Genomic DNA, 21709 nt, shown 5'->3' with positions numbered 1-21709 from the left:
CAGAGATACTATCTCATATTTCAGGTATAAATTGAAACCATCTTCCTATCCCAGAATAGATCTACATTTCAATAAAAATTAATTGCCCCTTCAATTGTAGATAACAACAAAATTAAAGACAGCCAAAACACAATCTATCTTGAATTTTGAATTGTATCCTAAAACTCTCAATGTTTTGGCCCTGGATAATGTTATGGGGACCATTTTCTTAATCCAAAACCAAGACATATGGCGTGATAAGGAATGGTTTGTGCTGCTACATGGGGAGCAAGAGATAGTCTGAGAGCTGTAATAGAGCCAATAAATTGCCAAAATCCCTAAGGTATTTAGATGACTTAAAGCAGTGCTTTTCAAGTATGACCCATGGACCACTTGCATCATTATCACCTGGAGTTTTTGTTAAAATACCTGTTTCAGGGCCTTGAGCTAGACTAACTGAATCAGACACTCTGGACAAAGGCTCAGAAATCTGCTTTTTAGGTTTTTCAGGTGATTTTTACACCTGCTAAAGGAAATATTATACTCCAAGAGTTCCTGAGAGAAAACAAGAGAAAGGAGTATTAACATCAGGGCATTGGAGGACAGGCCAGGAACTCAGACAAGAAAACATCCTTATTTAGATCTTAAAGCAAGATGTAGTAATCTTGGAAGAGAAAGTGTCAGGCTGATGTCACTTTAATAGGACTTCCCACGGGGATTTAGAAGAATCCTTGACATTGTACCTAAGGAAGGTGGGCCATCATAATCTCCAGGAACAGCCTCTATAGGGAATGGATTGAAATAGCTGCACTAACTTCCCCATCCCCTACAACTTTCTGGTAGTCAATCAAAAACATCAGAAGCCCAGAATAGGCATGGTTGTTGTTGTTGTTGAGTCGCTAAGTCCTGTCTGCCTCTTTGTGACCCCATGGACTGGATTTCCCAGATAAGGATACTGGAGGGGGTTGCTGTTTCCTTCTCCAGGGGATCTTCCTGAACCAGGGGTTGAACTTGCATCTCTTGCATTGGCAGGCAAATTCTTTACCACTGAGCCACCGGGGGAGCCCTAGAATAGACAAAGCCCTACAGAATATCTGGTTTTCTCTGATCACTAACACTGGTCATATGCTTCTCTCTACTACCGTGTGACTCACTGCTAGCCCTGCCCCAAAGATTTGAGATCTCCTATTGTAACCTGAGTTCTTGCTTTTTTTTTTTGGTGTCTCAGTTCCTATCTAATGTCTAGTCCCCAGGTGCTTAAGGAGCCTGCATCTTACTTTACATTTTACTCTTAAGAAGAGTCCTCTTCATGAACTCCAGTCAATCTGCAGACCGATTTCCCTGAAAACACAAGGCTGCTTGACCTGTTTGGCATCCCTCTTCTTTGACTGCCTGCCATCGTATTCTCTTTGACTGACCAGACCTCATTTGCCATATTCTGGTAGCCCTGATGCTGACTGCTTCTCCAGATTATACCTCAATGTTGCTTAACCTGGAGGATGCAGTGTCTGGCCTTTCAGAAAAGATTTTTGTTCAGAGCCTGCATTTGCCTGTGTATGGAGGGTTAATCTCTTGCCCCACCCATGCACACAAGTCTACTTCTGCATACCACTCTCTTCTATCTGCACAATGAATAGTAAGAAACTGGGCCATACATAGGCAGTTATCGAGTTTTGGCCAAGAAATCCCATAGACATCCCAGAAGACCCATGAAGACCTAAACAGATATGAGTTAGAAAATTCTCCCATCAGTAAGTTGCATCATGAACTCCTCAGGGAGGCTCAAGAGAGAGGGTGTATATGTATACTTACAGCTGATTCATGTTGCTGTATGGGAGAAACCAACACAACATTGTAAAGCAATTATCCTCCAATTAAAAGGAGAAAAGAACTCCTCAGGATCTTTACAAGGAACTCCTTGGCAAGTACAGATTCAGCCTTTACTCTTTGAGTAAACTGTAAACTACTCAGAAAGCCAGTCAGTGGCTTTTTTTTTCCTTTCTCTATGGAGCTTACAGATTTGGAGCAGATTTTTTTTTTTTTTTTTTTTGTAGCTTAGCTGTGTTTTAAGAACTTGGTAAGGATCACTCATTACCAGTATGAACTCAGTTTATAAGGTACTTTTTGACAGGCAACAATCCTGAGCACTTTACTAAAATTTCAGCATTTGCTCTGTGTCCCTTAAGAGAACATCAATAAGGAACAGAAAGATAACAGATGTTTCCGGTCCTTAGAGATCAGAATTTGAATGAGATGGAAACTAAAATATGAGGCTCTATGAAGCTGTCTCATGTAGAGATTCTCCTATAAGATTTTTCTTTTCATTCCCTAATCCTCTCACCTCTACGCGGAGCTCAAGACCTACAAACGTCACATCCTATACTTTGTCTTTCCAACCTTGATCTCCCTCCCACTTCAAAGAAAAACAAGTACAGTTTAGACTTTTAAAATGAAAACAAACAGTATTTCCACACTAGTATTTTTTATGGTAACGTAGACGAGAAAGAGCAATTGGTTTAAAAAATGATTTCTGTAGAAGGGAGGAATGGGAGTTCTATAAAATCCAATGCACAACATAAAACTTCTTTATTCTTTGTTACTGTCAAGTGGTTAATCCAGGATCCCCCCCTTTCCTAGAAGCCATATGACGTTGTGGACATTTAGGGTTCCATGTCTGGGACGAGGGAGAGTGGGGATGTGGTCCATGGTCACCATGCACTACCCACATAGGCTTCTCTGAAATGCTGATTTCCTCCTTTCTTGTCTGTTGCTGGAGGTCAGTCCACGTGCCCTGGGACTAAGTCCTCTTTGTCCCGACTCCTGACATCATGCCGCTCCTTCTCTTCCCCTCTTGGCTGCATTTACAGCATAAGGATCAGCTGGGAGAATGCTTTGGACATGTCTGCCTAAATACTCGTGTCTAATGACCTGGCATCAGGCAGAACAGCACTAAAACTGGTTCCAGTTTTATACTTCCATGCACTTCATATAGGAAGCAATTTATAGATTCCACTGCTCCTGTTTAGTCACTAAGATCCCACTAAGTCAGTAAGATTCCACTGCTCCTGTTTAGTCTAACTCTTTTGCGACCCCATGGACTATAGCCTGCCAGGCTCCTTCTGTCAGTGCAATTTCCCAGGCAAGAATACTGGAGTAGGTTGCCATTTCCTTCTCCAGGGGATCTCCCCAAACCAGGGATTGAACAGGTGTCTCTTATGTCTCCTGCATTGGAAGGTACATTCTTTATCACTAGTGCAACCTGGAAGCCCTCTCTTACATTTCCCCAATATGATCCAGGTTTTCAGGTCTGTCTCCAGGGTACCTGGTTCAGGGAGTGAGAGAGAGGATGCCAGAGCATGGAGCCCCTACGTGGGTGAGCCCACATCTTCAAGCATCTGAGGCCCCTCTGCTTTCCTTTAATTTTTTCCTTTGGTCCCACTACCATGAGAATCATCATCTGCTCTTGAGGATGGGATAAAAGGTCTGCTTTATTTTGTTTTTGTCATTATTTTGAACCTGAGGATTTAAGAAGTTACCTTTTGAAACTCAAAAGCTGTCACAAACAAAAATATCTAAAACACTTCTTTCCAAATTAGGCCTTTCCTGAGGCAATATTTGTCATAAAACAAAGGAGTTTTGAGCAAGTACAAGAGAACAGACCATGAATGAATATCTAAAAATATTTCTTGAACGTTAACATTGAGTCTAAGCTTCCATCATATATAGGGATTGCTGAAATTCTGACAAAAGGCGAAGAAGCTAAAATTGTAAAAGTTTAATGAAACTATCCTTGACCCTAACCTGAGTGGCAAAAATGGTCATCAACTTTATCATAAAATCTGAGTAAATGTGGAATAAAATATATTTAGAGGAAAAACCTGGAATAATATATCCAGAGGGAAAAAGAAGCAAGCTCATGGTCTTTTGCCTGCGTCTTTTTATTTTCCAATGGACTGACCAGATGTCTAGAGGGACAGGCTGGCCCAGCCTTTCCATACCATTGTATGGGAAAACCTTACACAGGATTTATGTTCCTTGGTAACAAGAAGACTAGAGCAATACCAAGCCCCTAAATCTGGCATCTGTGCGTCAGGCAGTGTGCTGCACACTGGCCAGACAATCTATAAGACAAAAGCATCCAGGAGCTTACAGTGCAGTGGAGATAGGAAAGTAAGCTAGCAAATAAGAAGTTAAAATGCAAAGCAATGGAAGCCAGTGAAGAGGGCTGTGGAGTTGAAGTGCAGGGATGGGGCAAGGGAGAAAATCTCAGAAGAGGGAGGTACTGATTTCTGGAAAGACAGGACTGACCAACTGTCTTTCTAGGCTGAAAGACCCCACCTTGTGTAGAATATAACGCAGAGGGGAGACTGCAGAGATGCTAATGCCAGGTGCATATATGAGAAAGTGGCAGAGATGGAGACAAACCTGAGGGGAGGGAGGGAAACAATCATTCTTATCAAGTCCATCATCTTGAGTCTTTTCCCCCAATCTCTGTGTGTGTTCATAAGAGATTGGTTTTTCATAATTTTTTTTTTTGCTCCAGTATTACTTTAAAAAAAAATTATTGGAGTATAGTTGTTTTACAATGTCGTGTCAGTTTCTTCTGTACAGCAAAGTGAATCAGTCAAATGTATACATATATCCCCACTTTTTGGATTTTATTCCCTTTTAGGTCACCATAGAACACTGAGTGGAGTTCCCTGTGCTATATACAGAAGTTTCTCATTAGTTATCTCTTTTACACATCGCATCAACAGTGTATATGTCAACCCAAATCTCCCAATCCATTCTACCCCCTGGTTTGTCATATTTCAAAACTGTTGAACATAAAGTTCATACGTTCTGAAATGTACGAGTTTATCTCTGGCATAGAGCCTGACTTCAGAGAGGACTGTGGAGCACTGGGAGTTGCACTTTGCAGATAACTCACAAAAATTTCATTATTTTATTTGCTATACATATATCACTCATTCTCATTTCAGAAGTTGAAGAAGTTGAATATCAAGCATATGGAAGGCTTTCTTTACCCAAAAGCAGCTCCCAGGAATGAAAAAGAGATGGATCTTAATATACATACTAAGTAAGTGAAGTCGCTCAGTCGTGTCTGACTCTTTGCGACCCCATGGACTGTAGCTTACCAGGCTCCTCCCTCCATGGGATTCTCCAGGCAAGAGTACTGGAGTGGGGTGCCATTTCCTTCTCCAGGGGATCTTCCCAACCCAGGGATCAAACCCAGGTCTCCCGCATTCCAGGCAGACGCTTTAACCTCTGAGCCACCAGGGAAGCCCCAATATACATACTGGATGCTAACAATTCCTGCTGACTCAGAAAGAGAGAAAAGGGGAGAGAAGAGTCAGGCTTATTCTTTGTGAGTTTGAGACTGTTCATTTCAATCAATATTCCAAGAAGTTGCCAGTATAAACGCAAGGTAGATGTTCTTCCAGAAGAAACGTGTTGTGGACTTGCTTTATGATCATGGAAAAGTCACTTAGCCTACTTTGAACTGTTTTGGTCATTTGAAAGTCACTTAGCCTACTTTGAACTGTTTTGGTCATTTGAAATATGTGCAGGCTCAATGACAAGATCTTTAAGATCCCATCCAACTTCCTTATTGTATGATTTGTGCAATTTCCATTTAGAAGTAATTAATGAGCTGATTAAGGAAATGAAATAAACCACAGAACCCTTTGATGTTAAGAAAAAGCCTAAGTCCTCTGACAGGAATAATTTCATGGTCTCTAGGGGAAAGCCCTAAAAGAGACACTAGCATAGCTTTTAAAAAAACCTCATATTTGGCACAAGGGCAAATGGTCAGTGTGTCTACCCAAAGAGACAGGCATGTATCAATTTGGAAAAACCACATTAATCCATTGCTCTAGGTTAAAAATATAGTGAAATAATATTCCTCAAAGACACCTGAAAACCCTTAATCGTTACTGTGGAGTATTTCTGCTTAAATTTGACTGTGTCTCTGCATGGATTCTTAAATTCAAAAAAAGATAAGCAGTAAGCTGGATTTAGAAAAGGCAAAGGAACCAGAGATAAAATTGCCAATATCTGCTGGATCATCAAAAAAGCAAGAGAGCTCCAGAAAAACATCTACTTTTGCTTTATTGACTACACCAAAGCCTTTGACTGTGTGGATCACAACAAACTGTGGAAAATTCTGAAAGAGATGGGAATACCAGACCACCTGACCTGTCTCCTGAGAAATCTGTATGCAGGACAAGAAGCAACAGTTAGAACCAGACATGGAACAACAGACTGGTTCCAAATCAGGCAAGGAGTACATCAAGGCTGTATATTGTCACCCTGCATATTTAACTTTTATGCAGAGTACATCATGAGAAATGCCAGGCTGGATGAAGCACAAGCTGAAATCAAGATTGCTGGGAGAAATAACAATAACCTCAGATACGCAGATGACACCACCCTCATGGAAGAAAGCGAAGAAGAACTAAAGAGCCTCTAGATTAAAGTGAAAGAGGAGACTGAAAAAGGATGCGATGGTTGGATGGCATCACTGATGTGATGGACATGGGTTTGAGTAGGCTCTTGGAGTTGGTGATGGACAGAGAGGCCTGTGCTGTAGTCCATGGGATTGCAAAGAGTCAGACTGAGTGACTGAACTGAACTGAACTGATGCAAATGAGGCAGGAAATTTATTATCAAAAATCCTGGGTAGACTTCTGGTTATTCCACTTGTTTGCTTTGTGACTATAAGGTTGAGTTGTAGAGAATAAAGAAAACCACCTAGCAATATAAAAGTATTTATTTGCACCATGTAGTTTATGGTTATCAAAAAGGGAAAAATAATTGTTTAACTTTTCTTCTCCTTTCTTAAAAGAAAAAAGTGAGGCCAGAATGCCTTTGTCTCAAAACAAAATGACACACTCATCGCCACTTGCAATTAGACTAAGGTCATTGGTGTTATCAGAGAAGGCAATGGCACCCCACTCCAGTACTCTTGCCTGGAAAATCCCATGGACAGAGGAGCCTGGGAGGCTGCAGTTCATGGGATCACAAAGAATCGGACACGACTGAGCGACTTCACTTTCACTTTTCACTTTCATGCATTGGAGAAGGAAATGGCAACCCACTCCACTGTTCTTGCCTGGAGAATTCCAGGGACGGGGGAGCCTGGTGGGCTGCCGTCTGTGGGGTCGCACAGAGTCGGACACGACTGAAGCGACTCAGCAGCAGCAGCACTGGTGTTATTTGGGTTTGCCTTCAGTGTTGGGTTGTTGCTCAGTCACTCAGTTGCGTCTGACTCTCTGCCGCACCGTGGCCTAGGCCTCCCTGTCCTTCACTACCTCCCGGAGTCTGCTTAAACGCATGCCCATCGAACTGGTGAGCCATTAGACCCTCTCATCCTCTGTGTCCCCTTCTCGTCTTGGCCTCAATCTTTCTTGGCATCAGGGTCTTTCTTTTCCAACTTTAGTGTAGGTTTCTTCATTAAGCCAAAGGAACTCAAGAAGAATAAATAAGCCAGTCTCTTTAAGATTAATTGGATTTCACCTTTTAAGAATGTTCAATATACATCGAATAAAATGTGCTCTTTTGCATAGGAAATGAAGGAAGGAATGCATGGGAAGTGTATAGAGCACTAGCTAGAACACATACATGTTATTCATGATTGGAACTCTTTTTTTATGTGAGAAAATGAAAGCTTACAAATAGTAAGTGGCTTGCATAGGATAGTACATGCACAGTGTACCAGAGCTGGGGCCTCAACTCCTGAAAGTCAACTCCATAGCATTTGCTCTTAATCTTCTACTAAAAACTCACTGAAAAATTAGTTGGGGGGAAGACTATACATAGATATGTCCTTTAAACTGCCAATGGTGTGGATTAGAATGGTAAAGGACTGAAGAAATAATTAAATTCTGAGGAAGATGGTGCCCATGAGAACAATGAGAAGAAAATGCTGAGAATACATATTTTTGAATCCTGTAATCACCATCACCTGGCTGTATAGGAAGTGAGGAAGAAGATAAAGATGAAGGACTCATTTGAGTGAAGGAAAGACATTGAGTTCGAAACACTAGAATACCTGAAACAGGTATTGTATAGGGGGCTCTGACCAGCAGGGCAACTACTTAAGAAATAATACATAGGTGAAATGGCGTGGCTGTGTTCCAAGAAAATTTATGAAAACAGGCAGAGGGCCAGATTTGGCCTATGGACTGTAGTTTACCAACCCTCATCCTAGATAGCTCAAAGTAAAAGGGGATATTATGGCCATTTTGCTTATATTAGCCAACACGCCTATAGGCCCATCTGTCACTGGCCGGGAGTGAAGATGTCATACAGATAGGTACTGGCACAGGAATGGGCGTAGCGGGTTACCATAGTAAACCTCAGAATCTAGTATGGGAAAGAAACAGAAGTAGGAATTCCCAGCTTGGTCCCCCACTCATTAAAAATGACTGAGTCTACATACGAAATATACCTTTCCAACATAAAAATACCTTTTTCGATACTACGTATAGTCAATTTGGGACTAAAATACAGCCCAGTTCCCTGCTAAGACAAAGCATTGTGAATGCAGAGGAAGGGGGCGTTTAAAACAACTTGTACAAAGTATGAGTTGGGAGAGATCTTGCTGACCTGACCTCTAGATTGGGCTTTAAGTTGAAGCTGTGAGACTGGATGCAGTCCTCTGAGGAAGAAAGTATAATAGGGGAAAATCAAACAATAAAACAAACACAGAACCAGGAAGCGGCAAGAAGACAGGAGACCTCTGAAGAGAGTGAAGAAAAAAGGGATGGAAGTGCAGGCCAGTATCAGATCCCTAATACCCCAGGACAGAAGTATTTCAAGAAGAGAGCACAAAGGTAAACAGTATAAACGGTAGCAAGGGGGAGGTGGGCACGAAGATAAGAAGCTGTTGGATGTAACCATCAAGTCAGCCATCATTAGCAACCTCTGAGAGATTTTCAGTATTGTGATAGAAATAGATGTCCAATTGCAAAGAGTTATAGACTCAGAAACTCCAATACTTTGGCCACCTGATGCGCAGAGCTGACTCATTTGAAAAGACCCTGACGCTGGGAAAGATTGAGGGCAGGAGGAGAAGTGGAAGACAGAGGATGAGATGGTTGGATGGCATCACCAACGAAATGGACATGGGTTTGGGTGAACTTCGGGAGTCGGTGATGGACAGGGAGGCCTGGCGTGGTGCGGTTCATGGGGTTGCAAAGAGTCGGACACAACTGAGCGACTGAACTGAACTGACAGAGTCAGAGGGAGGCGAGGAAGCAAAGACAGAAAATACAATTTTTCTTGGCACCAAAAAGAGAAAACTTGGTTGAGAAAGCTGAGTGTGTGTTTGTTCAGTGTAACAGAGGCCTGAACATTGGTTGTGCCCTGAGGAAAAGCACAGGAACAGGTAAAAGGACATAATTTATGAAGCAAAGCCTGGTTTCATCTTCATAAATATTTTGTTTAAAAGTTCCATAAACAGCAGTGGCCCAGGAAATGCTTCAGCAAATACTCATTAATGAAACGACAGCTATTTAAAAATGTTCCCATAGCTGTTATATGTTTACCACCCCTTGTGTAATAAAGACTTCTGGCATGGAATTTTGAGCTCCTTCTTTAGTCTGAGAATGCTTCCGTTCCCTGAGGATTTTCAGAGAATAGGGTACATGGTTGACCTCTTACTCAACAGGAGGAAATTATGCTTTCACCTTTTGCCCCTGAATAATTTTATCATCCAGTCATTACTTCTTCTGGATGAAGATAGAAATAAGACTGAAAGCCGGAAGCCTGGATGCTAAATGAGTAATATTTCCGGACTTAGTTCCCCTACTCTGTAAAACGAAGGATTTAGACTTGCTCATTGCTAAGTCATCGCAGCTCTAAAAGAACCAAATGAGCAGAAAAGACATATATAAATCAATGCTTGTTCTTATTTTATTTATCACACAACACATTGAAACAATGCAGGTCCCCAACAGTGTGGGAGGGGTGTGTTTTATTATGTATGGGATAGTCATAGAACAGAGGATTATACCCTTGTCAATTATTTGTTTTCCAAGGTGTTCTGAAGATATAGAAAAAGTTGCCAATAAAATTTTACATGAAAAAGGTGGAGTCCAAATTTGCAGTGTGAAGCTGATTTTGTAAAAATAAGGTGAAACGAAATATTGGTGCCATATTATGAACACAGATACAGAAGGAAATCTAACAATAGGAATTACTCTACTGGAGAGTGAAATTCGTGACAATTTATTTTCCTTTTGTATTATCATTCTCTTTATAATCCTCGTAATAGTTAACTCCTTTGTGAGTTAGGAAAGGTATTTTACATTTAATGTTTTACAGGAAGGTCACTTTCTTTTCCATTGTACTCAACTCTACTTAAAATGTTTTCAAGTGGGGAGGAGGACCTCTGGGTGCTAACTTTCCTGATGGACTAGCCCTGTGCTCTGGAGAAGGACTACAGAAGATATGCTTGATATTAAACATATTCAAAAGCAAGTCGGTTGGAGATAGAAGATACAGACAAATGAAAACTGCCCAGAATTATTATTATTTTCTTGTTAATTTGGAAGTGAAGTGAAGTCACTCAGTCGTGTCTGACTCTTTGCGACCCCATGGACAGTAGCCTACCAGGCTCCACCATACATGGGATTTTCCAAGCAAGAATACTGGAGTAGGCTGCCATTTCCTTCTCCAGGGGATCTTCCCAACCCAGGGATCTAACCCGGGTCTCCTGCATTGCAGACAGACAGACGCTTTACCGTCTGAGCCACCAGGGAAGCCCTGTTAATTTGGAAAGATGTCAGCATTTTACCTAGATCTTTGTAACTTATCTAATCTTTGTTTAAAGCTTACCAAAATAATATTTGGCTTGTAAAATTGTCTTAGACTCAGCCATTTTTATTTATTCTTCTGTTTCCACCCCCCAACTATTAATACAGCAAATGCTAGCAGCATCTTCTTCTAGCAAATGCATTATCAATTCCACAATGCTTTCAGCGAAATCAACAAACCAAAAAGGGGTATTGGAAAATGGCTGATACCTCTATGTCCTCCAACTCTACTTTTTAAATTATTATTGACAATAGGCACCCGATGCTGTTTATTCATAGCAATTTACAGTTCCAAATTACTCGTTGCTAACAGCAATTTCATAATTTGTTAAATGGCATTATATAATGAAATTTTCATGTTTTAGCATGCCCCAGCAGTGAACTAAATAGCAAACACTTTGGTAATAAAATATGAAGTAAAATATATATGGTTTTTGGATCATGTATTTGTTAACAATCTTTTAAGTTATATTCACTTAACAGACACTTAGATCTGCTGCTGCTCAGTGGTGTCTGACTCGTTTTGACCCCATGGAATGTAGCCTGCCAGGCTCCTCTATCCATGAGATTTCCCAGGCAAGAATACTGGAGTGGATTGCCATTTCCTTCTCCAGAGGATCTTCCCAATCCAGGGACTGAACCCACGTCAACGGTGTCTCCTGCATTGCAGGCAGGTTCTTTACATGCTGAGCCACCCGGGAAGCCACTTATTGCACTAAAACATACCAAAAGAATCTCGGTCTTTAACCACATCACCTCTTCAATTGTCCAGAAGTATTGATTTAGTTCATCAAAAAAGGCCAGTATATAAGGATATAGTTCTGCTGTTTGAGCATCTTTTCTTTCCTGAGAGGCTGCAATTGAAAATAAGCTAAATGCAGATTTTTATCAGAACAAATCAATTATCTCTCTGTTCACCAATTGAAGAAATATCAGTAGCTTCTCTCTCAAGTTCACATCCTACAGCATTAAGCTTGACAGCCCCTTGGAAAGCATACATCTTGCTCACTGAATTCTAGTTTAAGAGGGGCTAGCTTTGACTACTTCTGGAGAATTCTCACAAGGTTGTGTGAAAAAAAAGGATCCTTATAAGGCACTGTGGGCTTCCCAGTGGTACAGTGGTAAGGAATGTGCCTGCCAGTGCAGGAGACTCAGGAGATGCAGGTTTGATTCCTGGGTCAGAGCAGGAAATGGCAACCCACTCCATTATTGCTGCCTGGAGAATCCCATGGACAGAGGATCCTGGTGGGCTACAGTCTAGAATGTTGCAAAGAGTCGGATACAACTGGGTATGCATGCAGACACATAAGGTATTATCAGTGAACACTGTCACATGTTAATTTATTTCAAATTTTCCTTCTTTACTAATTTTAAGAGTCATTTTCTAAATAGAAACCTTCCCAAGTGTGCATTCCTAATGACACTGAGTTTTCAGTGATAATATATATCATGTGTCAAATTTTCTAATTAGGTATGAATGTGAAAATTAAATTTTAATTAACCTGAAACAGTCAAGTAGAGAAAACTTTTACTGAATTAACATAGTATTCTTTCCATTTGAAAATAACTCATGCCATTTAACTAAAAGTAGGGGGCAAAAATAAGCAAAATTTCTACTTTTTAGATAATGTTTCTACATTTATGCAGACCCTAAATTCGCTGTTGCAAACAAAAGATAGTCCCTAGTTCATTGTTTCAAACAGAAAGAGTTTGTCATATATATCACAAAATGCTTTTACACCTAGGACCAACTTCCACATTGACTAGGTGAAACCTGTTTTTTTTTTTTTTTTTTAAATAGTTTCAGTTTGAAAAGGGCCTTCAATACAAAAGACCTCACAGCATAATTCTTTATAAAGCTCTATGATCAAGGAATTAGCAGTGGATTCTTATTTTTTTTTTTTCCTCCAATTTTATTTTATTTTTAAACTTTACATAATTGTATTAGTTTTGCCAAATATCAAAATGAATCCGCCACAGGTATACATGTGTTCCCCATCCCGAACCCTCCTCCCTCCTCCCTCCCCATACCATCCCTCTGGGCCGTCCCAGTGCACCAGCCCCAAGCATCCAGCATCATGCATCGAACCTGGACTGGCAACTCGTTTCCCACATGATACTTTACATGTTTCATTGCCATTCTCCCAAATCTTCCCACCCTCTCCCTCTCCCACAGAATCCATAAGACCGTTCTATACATCAGTGTCTCTTTTGCTGTCTCGTACACCGGGTTATTGTTACCATCTTTCTAAATTCCATATATATGCGTTAGTATACTGTATTTATGTTTTTCCTTCTGGCTTACTTCACTCTGTATAATAGGCTCCAGTTTCATCCACCTCATTAGAACTGATTCAAATGTATTCTTTTTAATGGCTGAGTAATACTCCATTGTGTATATGTACCACAGCTTTCTTATCCATTCATCTGCTGATGGACATCTAGGTTGCTTCCATGTCTTGGCTATTATAAACAGTGCTGCGATGAACATTGGGGTACACGTGTCTCTTTCCCTTCTGGTTTTCTCAGTGTGTATGCCCAGCAGTGGGGTTGCTGGAGTGGATTCTTATTAAAGCTGGAATGTAGAACTACCCTGGACTCAATCTATAGCTTCACGTATTGTCTAACATATCCAGTTTTAATTTCTTTCTTGTGTCAAACAGAATTAATGATCAAGATCATTGAGAAACCAGTGATCCATTTTGCTCTGAAATGCACTACATAAAAAAAATGTGGGAAGATAAGAAAACATATATTCAGCTACTAAATTCAATGTTTTATGGCATTTTCAGCTTAGAAAAATCTGTAAATAAGAGAAAGATGCAGTTTTTAAAAACCAAGATATAATGGAGACAGTTAGCCTTACTTTCCTCTTTTTTTCCCTGAAGTTTCATCAGCACACAGAAGAACAGCAGAGATTAGATGACAATGATCATTTTTCCTTTTCTCTCTTTTCTACCAAGCAGTATTATGCTATTTCTCAGACACACATGCATGTGAACAGCATATGTGTGAATGAGGCTAAAATAATGTACTTAGTACTTGTCCACTCACGCATGCTCAGTTGTGTCCAACTTACTGTGACCCTATGGATGGACTGTAACCTGCCAGGCCCCTCTGTCCATGGAATTCTCCAGGTTAGAATGTTGGAGTGGGTTTCCATTTCCTTCTCCAGGGGATCTTCCCAATCCAGGGATCAAACTCTCGTCTCCTTATCTCCTGGATGGCAGGCAGATTCTTTACCCCTGTGCCACCTGGGAAGCCCAGTATTTGATTAATACTAATTAATATTATAGCCCCCTTGAAATTGGTTAGTCACTGATTCCTTGACACATACCTCCGGTAATTGTGTAAAAAGGAAAACAAACAGCACTTTCTGTATCTGATGTAGGAATGAGGTAGTTATCCCAGAGCCACTTCCATGGCAACTTCTACTACAGAACACAACTAAGAGTTTGGACACAAACCAAAAGCCTCCTAAGCACCTAAAATAGATGTCACCATGTCTGTGCACTTTGGCTCTGCACTTTCCTCATACAAGGTTCTCTTGGGTCTTCGGATAAAGTTATAGCCTCTCATTCCTTCCATGTTTTGTTTTTTTTTTTAATAAACTTGTTTGTTTTCTGGTTTTCTTGTGCACAGCACAAATGAAATGATCATTACAAAGAGATGGTTGAAGCTGAAGAGAGTTAGTAGAGGAATACAAATTGTCCACACCAGCAGGTAAAGAGATCACAGTTCCAAATGAATGATGAACACAAGAAAAAAAGTCCCATAAAAATAATACAATTTTTTAAAGCACAGTAATTATGTGACCTTATGACGTAAAAAGGATGGCCTTACACACCACAGAACAGGCCCCGCAAGTATTATTATGTTATAGAATAAATCTATGATGTGTATTCATGACGACAATACTGAGAAACTCACAAAACTTTGAATTTAGTCCTCTCCAGAGAGACAGTAAAATATCTAAGGCTTCCCAGGTGGCTCAGTGGTAAAGAATGCGCTAGCCAATGCAGGAGACTTGGGTTCTACCCCTGAGTTGGGAAGATCCCTTGGAGGAGGAAATGGCAACCTAATCCAGTATTCTTGCCTGGGAAATCCCATGAACAGAGGAGCCTGGCAGGCTACAGTCCATGGGGCTGCAAAGAGTTGGATACAACTGAGCACATACATATTATTATAGATTTCAGAAAGATAACTCTCCAAAAAATGGCTAAATTCTCTCTAAACTTTAGGAGTTTTCAGTAGTAAACTTCTAAGCTTCCTTTTCTGGAAAGTCCATAGATAGAAAACTCCTTAGTTCTCTGTTACTTGTTTACTGACCAGCAGCAAATACTATATATAGTATTAGCTAACCAGGCCTCTGGGGCAAGAGGGACATCTCAGATGACAGTGGTAAATGGGGTCTTATCTGTCCACTCCACTGCCAGGTGGGCTACTCCTCTTCTGCTCTGAAAACCCCTTTAGAGCTCAGTGATTTGAACTCTTATAGCAGATATCACTCTTAGAAATGCTGTCCCTTTAAGGTGGACGAACTTAATAAGATAAACTTCATCCAAAAATTTAAAAAAAAAAGAAAGTTTACCAGAATTTGTAAAACTAAATGGGGGTAAAGGGAAGGAAGGGTTAAAATGAACAAGTATAGAAACAACCTAAAGATAAAACTCCAGTTTAAAAACTCATGTTTTCCAGGTCAGATACACCAAGCTGTGATGAGGTCCGGGAGACTTGATCCAGACAGCTTAAGGGCCTGGGCTTGCCCTGTGCTGGTTCCCTTATCTGACTCTATAGGTTCTGCACTTCAAGCTGACAATGGATTAACCAACCTTGGCCCCTCTTCCCCAAGTCAAGAGCATTCTGTACATTCTGTAATACTAAAGCATATCCTGCTTTATTCAACCTGATCAATAAAACATAAAAGCCACCCATGACAAGAGTCAACAAAGGACAAAACTAAACTAAGATTCAATATAAAATAACAACAATTCTTAGTTTCCTAAAAGCAAAACAAGATCTTAGCAGCTTCAACCAACAACAGCTCCAAAACAATACTGAAACACTCAAGAGCTAAGATATTCTAAGAGTGTGTTTTCTCTCAGAATAGAGGCAAAGTGGGAGAAAAAGGTCAGATGACCACAGAATACTTGTGCCTGAAAGAAATGAACCTTGAAGGAGATTTCTATGAGTTAAAAAACAGTACCTTATAAGTAACTGGTCTGGTCTACTCACAGCTGTTTCCAGTGTCGACTCTTGTTTAACTGTCTACTGACTTCAGTTTAAAGTTAATTCTGTTGGCAAAAAAGTACAGAGCTTGTCTGGAAAGTGCTGTTGGGACATAAACCATTCCTTTCAAAGCGGTGGTAGCTGTATTAAGTTTTCTTGTAGAGGGGGATAGAAATCCTTCCTGTAGCAAATCTTCTTCCTCCTTCCCCTCAGACTTACTCAGTATCCTCCTATCCCATATATTGAAGAAAGAGACAGAGAGGGAAGGAAAAAAAAAAAAAAAAAAAACACTGCCAGGAAATATACCTTAAATAATGTAGTATTTGAGCATTTAGAAATAGACCAAAAAAAAAAAAAAGTGGGGGGGAGGTTTAAAAATGAGAACCAGAGAAAGCACATCAGGATCTTAAATATAATTTAGCCCAATGCCTTCACTTTATAAATAATGTAAGTGATGCCTAGAGAAAATACGATTTGTGCAAAGTCACTCACAAAGCTCATATGTGTCAGCTAAGAATAGCTATTGGATTTCACAACTCCCAGTTCAAGGCTTTTTCTATTACACTATTGTACCCGAGGGGAAATGGTTTACCTTTTTCCTCTGCATCCTTGTAGAATACCCACACGAGCTGGCAGCAAGAAGTAATACAATGTCAGAACCACCTGTTCTCAGAAAAAAGCATTTCCCTCCACTTCACAGTCCTTAATATTGAACATCTCTCTCTCTAATGTCTAATTTCTTCTGTATTTAGGAAATAATATTTTCCTCTGCTGATTTTCCAGAATATTTTTTATGTCTCAGGAGTTGCCATTTTTCAGGGGCTATGAATATCCTTTAGTCCTTACAGAGGACTCCTGAAAAGGATGGAGCTGTGACAGTTGTTAGAGTAAGTAGTTACTTGGCTATTGAATCAGAAACACATTATTATTACCAAAAATCTCTGCTTCTAAATTGTCTAAAAAAAAAAATTTCACCATATATACAAGTTTATTTTTTGATCACTTTTTTAAAAGATTTTTTTGATGGGGACCATTTTTAAAGTCTTTATTCAATTTGTTACAATACTGCTTCTTCTTTTATGTTTTTGGCCATGAGGCATGCAGGATCTTACCTCCCCCAACAGGGATCAAACCAACACACTCTACATTGGAAGATGAATTCTTAACCACTGGACCACCAGGGAAGTCAGCTATTCTTGACTATGACTTTTTAATATATTTTGTTAAATATAAGATAAACATCACGATAATTTTTATTTGATATCTGTCACATCACTTTTCCTACCTATATATGAGAAATTATTTTTCTTGAACTGAAGGGTTGATTTCTTTATTATAATTTTTTTAAAGTTTTCTTTTGAAATAATTCATTCACTTATTAAACAAATATTAATTGAATATTTATAAAGCTACCTCATCCATCCCTTGTGGAATATAATAACTGACAAGCAATAGCTTTTTCAGAGAAGTGCATAATTTTCAAATAAAATCAAAGGGTTTAGATGGGAAGTAAGGCCAATTTTCTATAACTTATGTTTTTCTTCATTCCCATGCATCAACCATGTGCCCAACATTTACTTACATTCTACCCATTGAGTCATTCACTCGCAAAAACATCCATCCTAGGGTCAGATAAGCCAAAATATGAAGTGGCCCAGGCTAAAATTGCTCTGGTCACTACTGATCTTTCTATTTGATATGACTCCTTAAAATATTAATGTCAAATCAACTTTACATGCTATGACTCAAAGACACAATTAACTAAATTCTCAGACCATTAAAGACCATTTTCAAACTTTTACTCATTCCTTATCTCAGAAATTCACTGTTTGGTTTTGATATTGCTTGTCTACTTTTAAGATTCCATTTATCTATGCTTGTCCTGGTCTTTGGCAGAAAGCAATGTAATTGTGAACAAATAATTGCAAAAGTATACTTTTTAAAATGAAAATTGGATTAGATTTTTAAAAACATTTTCCAAAGTGTTGAGTAATTAACATATACCATATAAATCTTCCAACCCTGACAAATAAACAGTTGATATTCAGAATACGCAAATGTTGAGAGAGAAATCTTGTAAAACATACTCTGTGCTTCTTGACACAATGGTAGATCCTATTTTCCTTTTGTTCTTAATTAATCTTGCTTGATTGAGCTCTAAGAAAACGAAAACCCCACAGACATTAACATCTAATCTACATTTATACCTAACACTAATATGTCAAATATGACAAGAGTTTGACACACAGATGTGTATTCCTTGGGTTTACTAAAATTTTTCCGTATTTTTCCTTTACTTCTTAAGCTTTTACTCTTTATTTGAACATTTGGCCTTTGGGATGTTAGAAGGGGCAGGAAGGAAGTGTGAGTAAAACCTTAAAGGAGAAGTAGGCTGTGAGGAGGCACAGAGATTCAGATGGAATGACTGACGTCAGGGTGATTCAGGGCTGTTGAGTAGACTCAGGGGAAAAAAAGGTGTAGAGAGAAGTCACGTACCCGCAGGTTGTTTAGAACAGAAGTGGGTTGAGTCACAGACAATAGATTATAGGTACTGATTTCAGGAACCAAAGTCTCTCAAAATAGGGTAAGCAAAGAAAGAACCAGCAATTTTGGTGACCAGTGCAAGCAACAGGAAATTGGCCCTCAAACTTACTTTGTAATTCATAACCCTGTTCCTTTGTCCCCATTGAGAGGGAAGCAATTGCTGTCAATATGTGAAATTTAGCACTATCTAAAATAACACAGTGGTATACAATCATTTAAAAAAATCCTCTCTCTTTATATTTAGGTCCCTTGGACATATTCCAGGTTGCCCAACTCTGGGCATGCTCTGAATTTCAGAGCCCTTAGGTAAGTTTAGAGGGGAAGAATTACTGTGTTATGAAGATGGAATCTATGGAGTTGAATTCCACTGATGGGAGTAGCACTTAGAGCAGAGGTGAACTCCAGGGCAGACTGTATTAACACAGGCAAGGCCATCGGAATTCTCAAACTCTCGGTATCCTCCTCTCAATTTTCAGGTTTACAGTAACATTAGAAGAAGGTTTGTACTAAAGAATCCCAGAGAGCAGTTTTGTGATAGCAGGGAAGGGAAGTGATCACGTGAACAGCTGTTAGATTATTTTGTGTTTGGGAAGAGTTTTCATAGGTGGACATTTTTAACTGTCCCAGGAGACTGACGCACATAAAAATCTCAAGCATCAACCCTCTTAAACTAGTTCAAGCTCCTGCTTGCTATGTTGCCTTCTCTGTTCACAGTCCATTCTCCTCACAGCAGCCAGAGTCACCATTCCCCTCTTCATCTCCTCTGTTGGTTTCCATCATCTCCTGCTTTATATCATCCAACGGGTTCCCACCATCTCTCTCCTTCATTCCCTGCAGTTTCGCATTATCCTCTGGTTCACTCTTCAGTCATTAGCCATTATTCCTCGCTTCATCCCTACAAGGGTTTCCCATTATCCCCTGGTTCACACTGTCCAAAAATTCCCCTGCATTCTCTGCTTCATCCCTACAATGATTTCCCATGGCCCTCGGTATAAATCCAAATGCCTAGCCACAGCCTCCTAGGCTCTCCATCATTTTGCCTCCATTTATCTTTCCCACTTTTCTAAATGCTGTTCCGTTTGTCTAGAAAGTGCCTTCCTCATATCTTCACAGAACTATTCTCTTCTCAGCATTCAGAGCTCATTTTAAATGCTTCCTCTCCAGAAAAAGAATATCCTGACCACTCTGGTTAACCATCCTCCCGACCACATACACACATTCTCTCTACCTTGTTTCTCTACTTTGGTTTTTCTTCACAGCACTTACCACTATCCAAAATTATCTTTGGTTCTTTTTTAGTTATTCATTCATTCAATTAGTTTAAATATGTTCACTGTATCTCTTCTAGAATAACCTGCTATATAATGCAGGGAGCACAGTCTGGTGCTCTGTATGACCTAGATGGGTGGGAAGAAGGTTCAAGAGGGAGGGGATATATATACACATATATAGTTATGTGTATATATATACATGTATATAGCTACGATTGATTTGAGTTGCTGTCTGGCAGAAACAAAAAATATTTTGTGAAGCAATTATTGTCTGATTTAAAACAAATAGAATAAGTTTTATAAACTTAATTATAAAATATTATCAGAAATGTATCAGAAGTTACAAATAAGATCAGAACAATAAGATTTAGGCTCTTTTAAACCTCATCATTCCCAGTGTTCAGAACAGTGTCGACTATAAAATAAGTCTTTGATCAACATTTCTTGAATGAATTATTTATAGTCCTGCCTGGGTTACTACTCTTCATTCAACAAGCATCTAACCTAAGTCCACAAGCATGAGGGCAAAGACAACCCACCTTTACAACTGATGGAACCCTGAAAATCTCCTCGTGGCTCAGCAGCTAGGCATCTCAGAAATAAAGAGCCCCTGTTGGGCTCTAGGTATGTAACTGTACCTACACAAGGGGACTCTAAGCCCTTAAATTTTCCTAACACAAAGGCCAGAGTATACCTCTGACTTGCCAGGATATCCTTTATGGATACATGCACCAGACTAGGTATGGGATTATATTTGCTAGAAGGTCCTGAGAGCTTCTGGATATTTCCTTTGTTTCCTAAACTCTACAGTAACTGCCTTTATTTAAACAGCAGATATCCGACAACAAATTCTATCCTTTCCAGGTGGTTTCAAGAAACTGCTCTCAGCTGCCAACTCTTCAGGAGAAGAAGCTAAATCTTTGCATTCACAACACATGTTTTCTAAATGAAAAGGGGGAAGACTAAGTAATTTTAGAGAGCTGAGCTCACAGATAATCTCATCCACCATCTCAGTCCTCCTCCACACTGATTCAGAGCTCTCCAGTGAGCTGTGAATTGGATTGCCTCCATCTCCTCTCCTACTGCTTCCTAATTACCTGTTCTAGTGAGTCAGCCTCTGGGTCCTGGGGCTCAGATGCACTGTGGGACGATGAGACTGGCTCAACACACGCTGGGTCCAGTCACATCAGAAAGGTACTGAAAGGGAAACTTCCCTGATGGGCCAGTGGTTAAGACTTTGCCTTCCAATGTAAGGGGTGTGGGTTCAATTCCTGACTGGGGACCTAGATCCCACATGCCTCATGGCTCTGCTCAAAAAAAAAAAAAAAAAAACATAAAAAAGAAGTTAAATAAATAAATAAGAAGTAATATTGTAACAGATTCAATAACAAATTTTAGAAAATGGTCCACATAAAAAAATTTCTTTAAAAAAGAAACATGCTAATGTGATGGTGGGCAAACACAGGGGGATTCCTTGTTAGGAAGAAAATGATTTTTCCCAAGCACACACACAGCAGTTGTCCCCTGGGACACAATGATGTAGAGAAAATCCCTTGCCAGAACACTGTTGCCACTAAATGGAAAATAGCATCATATAAATAACTGTTGGAAAAAAATGCCATTTTCTTATGGACTAAGATTAAATATTAATCTAAATACATAGGTGTCACTTATTTAGTCAATAAATCAAAGCTACAAATATTTTTTATTGCTTTCTTTCGACAAGGTTTTATGCTAAGTCATGAGGTCTCTCATCCTGGAGTCTGAAGTCAAGTTGGCCTTAGGAAACATCACTACGAACAAAGCTAGTGGAGGTGATGGAATTCCAGCTGAACTGTTTCAAATCCTAAAAGATGATGCTGTGAA

General features: G+C 39.7%; 1 protein-coding gene across 6 annotated transcripts in view; it reads right to left on the bottom strand.

Moving 5' to 3' along the window:
- ARHGAP24 (Rho GTPase activating protein 24) overlaps window positions 1-21709 on the bottom strand; it is an 881574-nt gene that overhangs the window by 211807 nt on the left and 648058 nt on the right. The window contains exon 1 of one of the 6 annotated variants that reach the window (XM_005208201.5): window positions 16006-16285. The exons of 4 other annotated variants lie outside the window; for them this stretch is intronic. The gene's annotated coding sequence lies outside the window, so the exon portion shown is untranslated. Of the gene's footprint in view, window positions 1-16005; window positions 16286-21709 lie in introns of those variants that run through there. One more of the 6 variants, XM_005208202.5, reaches the window with a different exon arrangement.

The sequence above is a fragment of the Bos taurus genome, chromosome 6 (assembly GCF_002263795.3).
Source record: "Bos taurus isolate L1 Dominette 01449 registration number 42190680 breed Hereford chromosome 6, ARS-UCD2.0, whole genome shotgun sequence".
Taxonomy (NCBI): domain Eukaryota; kingdom Metazoa; phylum Chordata; class Mammalia; order Artiodactyla; family Bovidae; genus Bos; species Bos taurus.
This window is presented reverse-complemented; position numbering and strand designations above follow the sequence as displayed.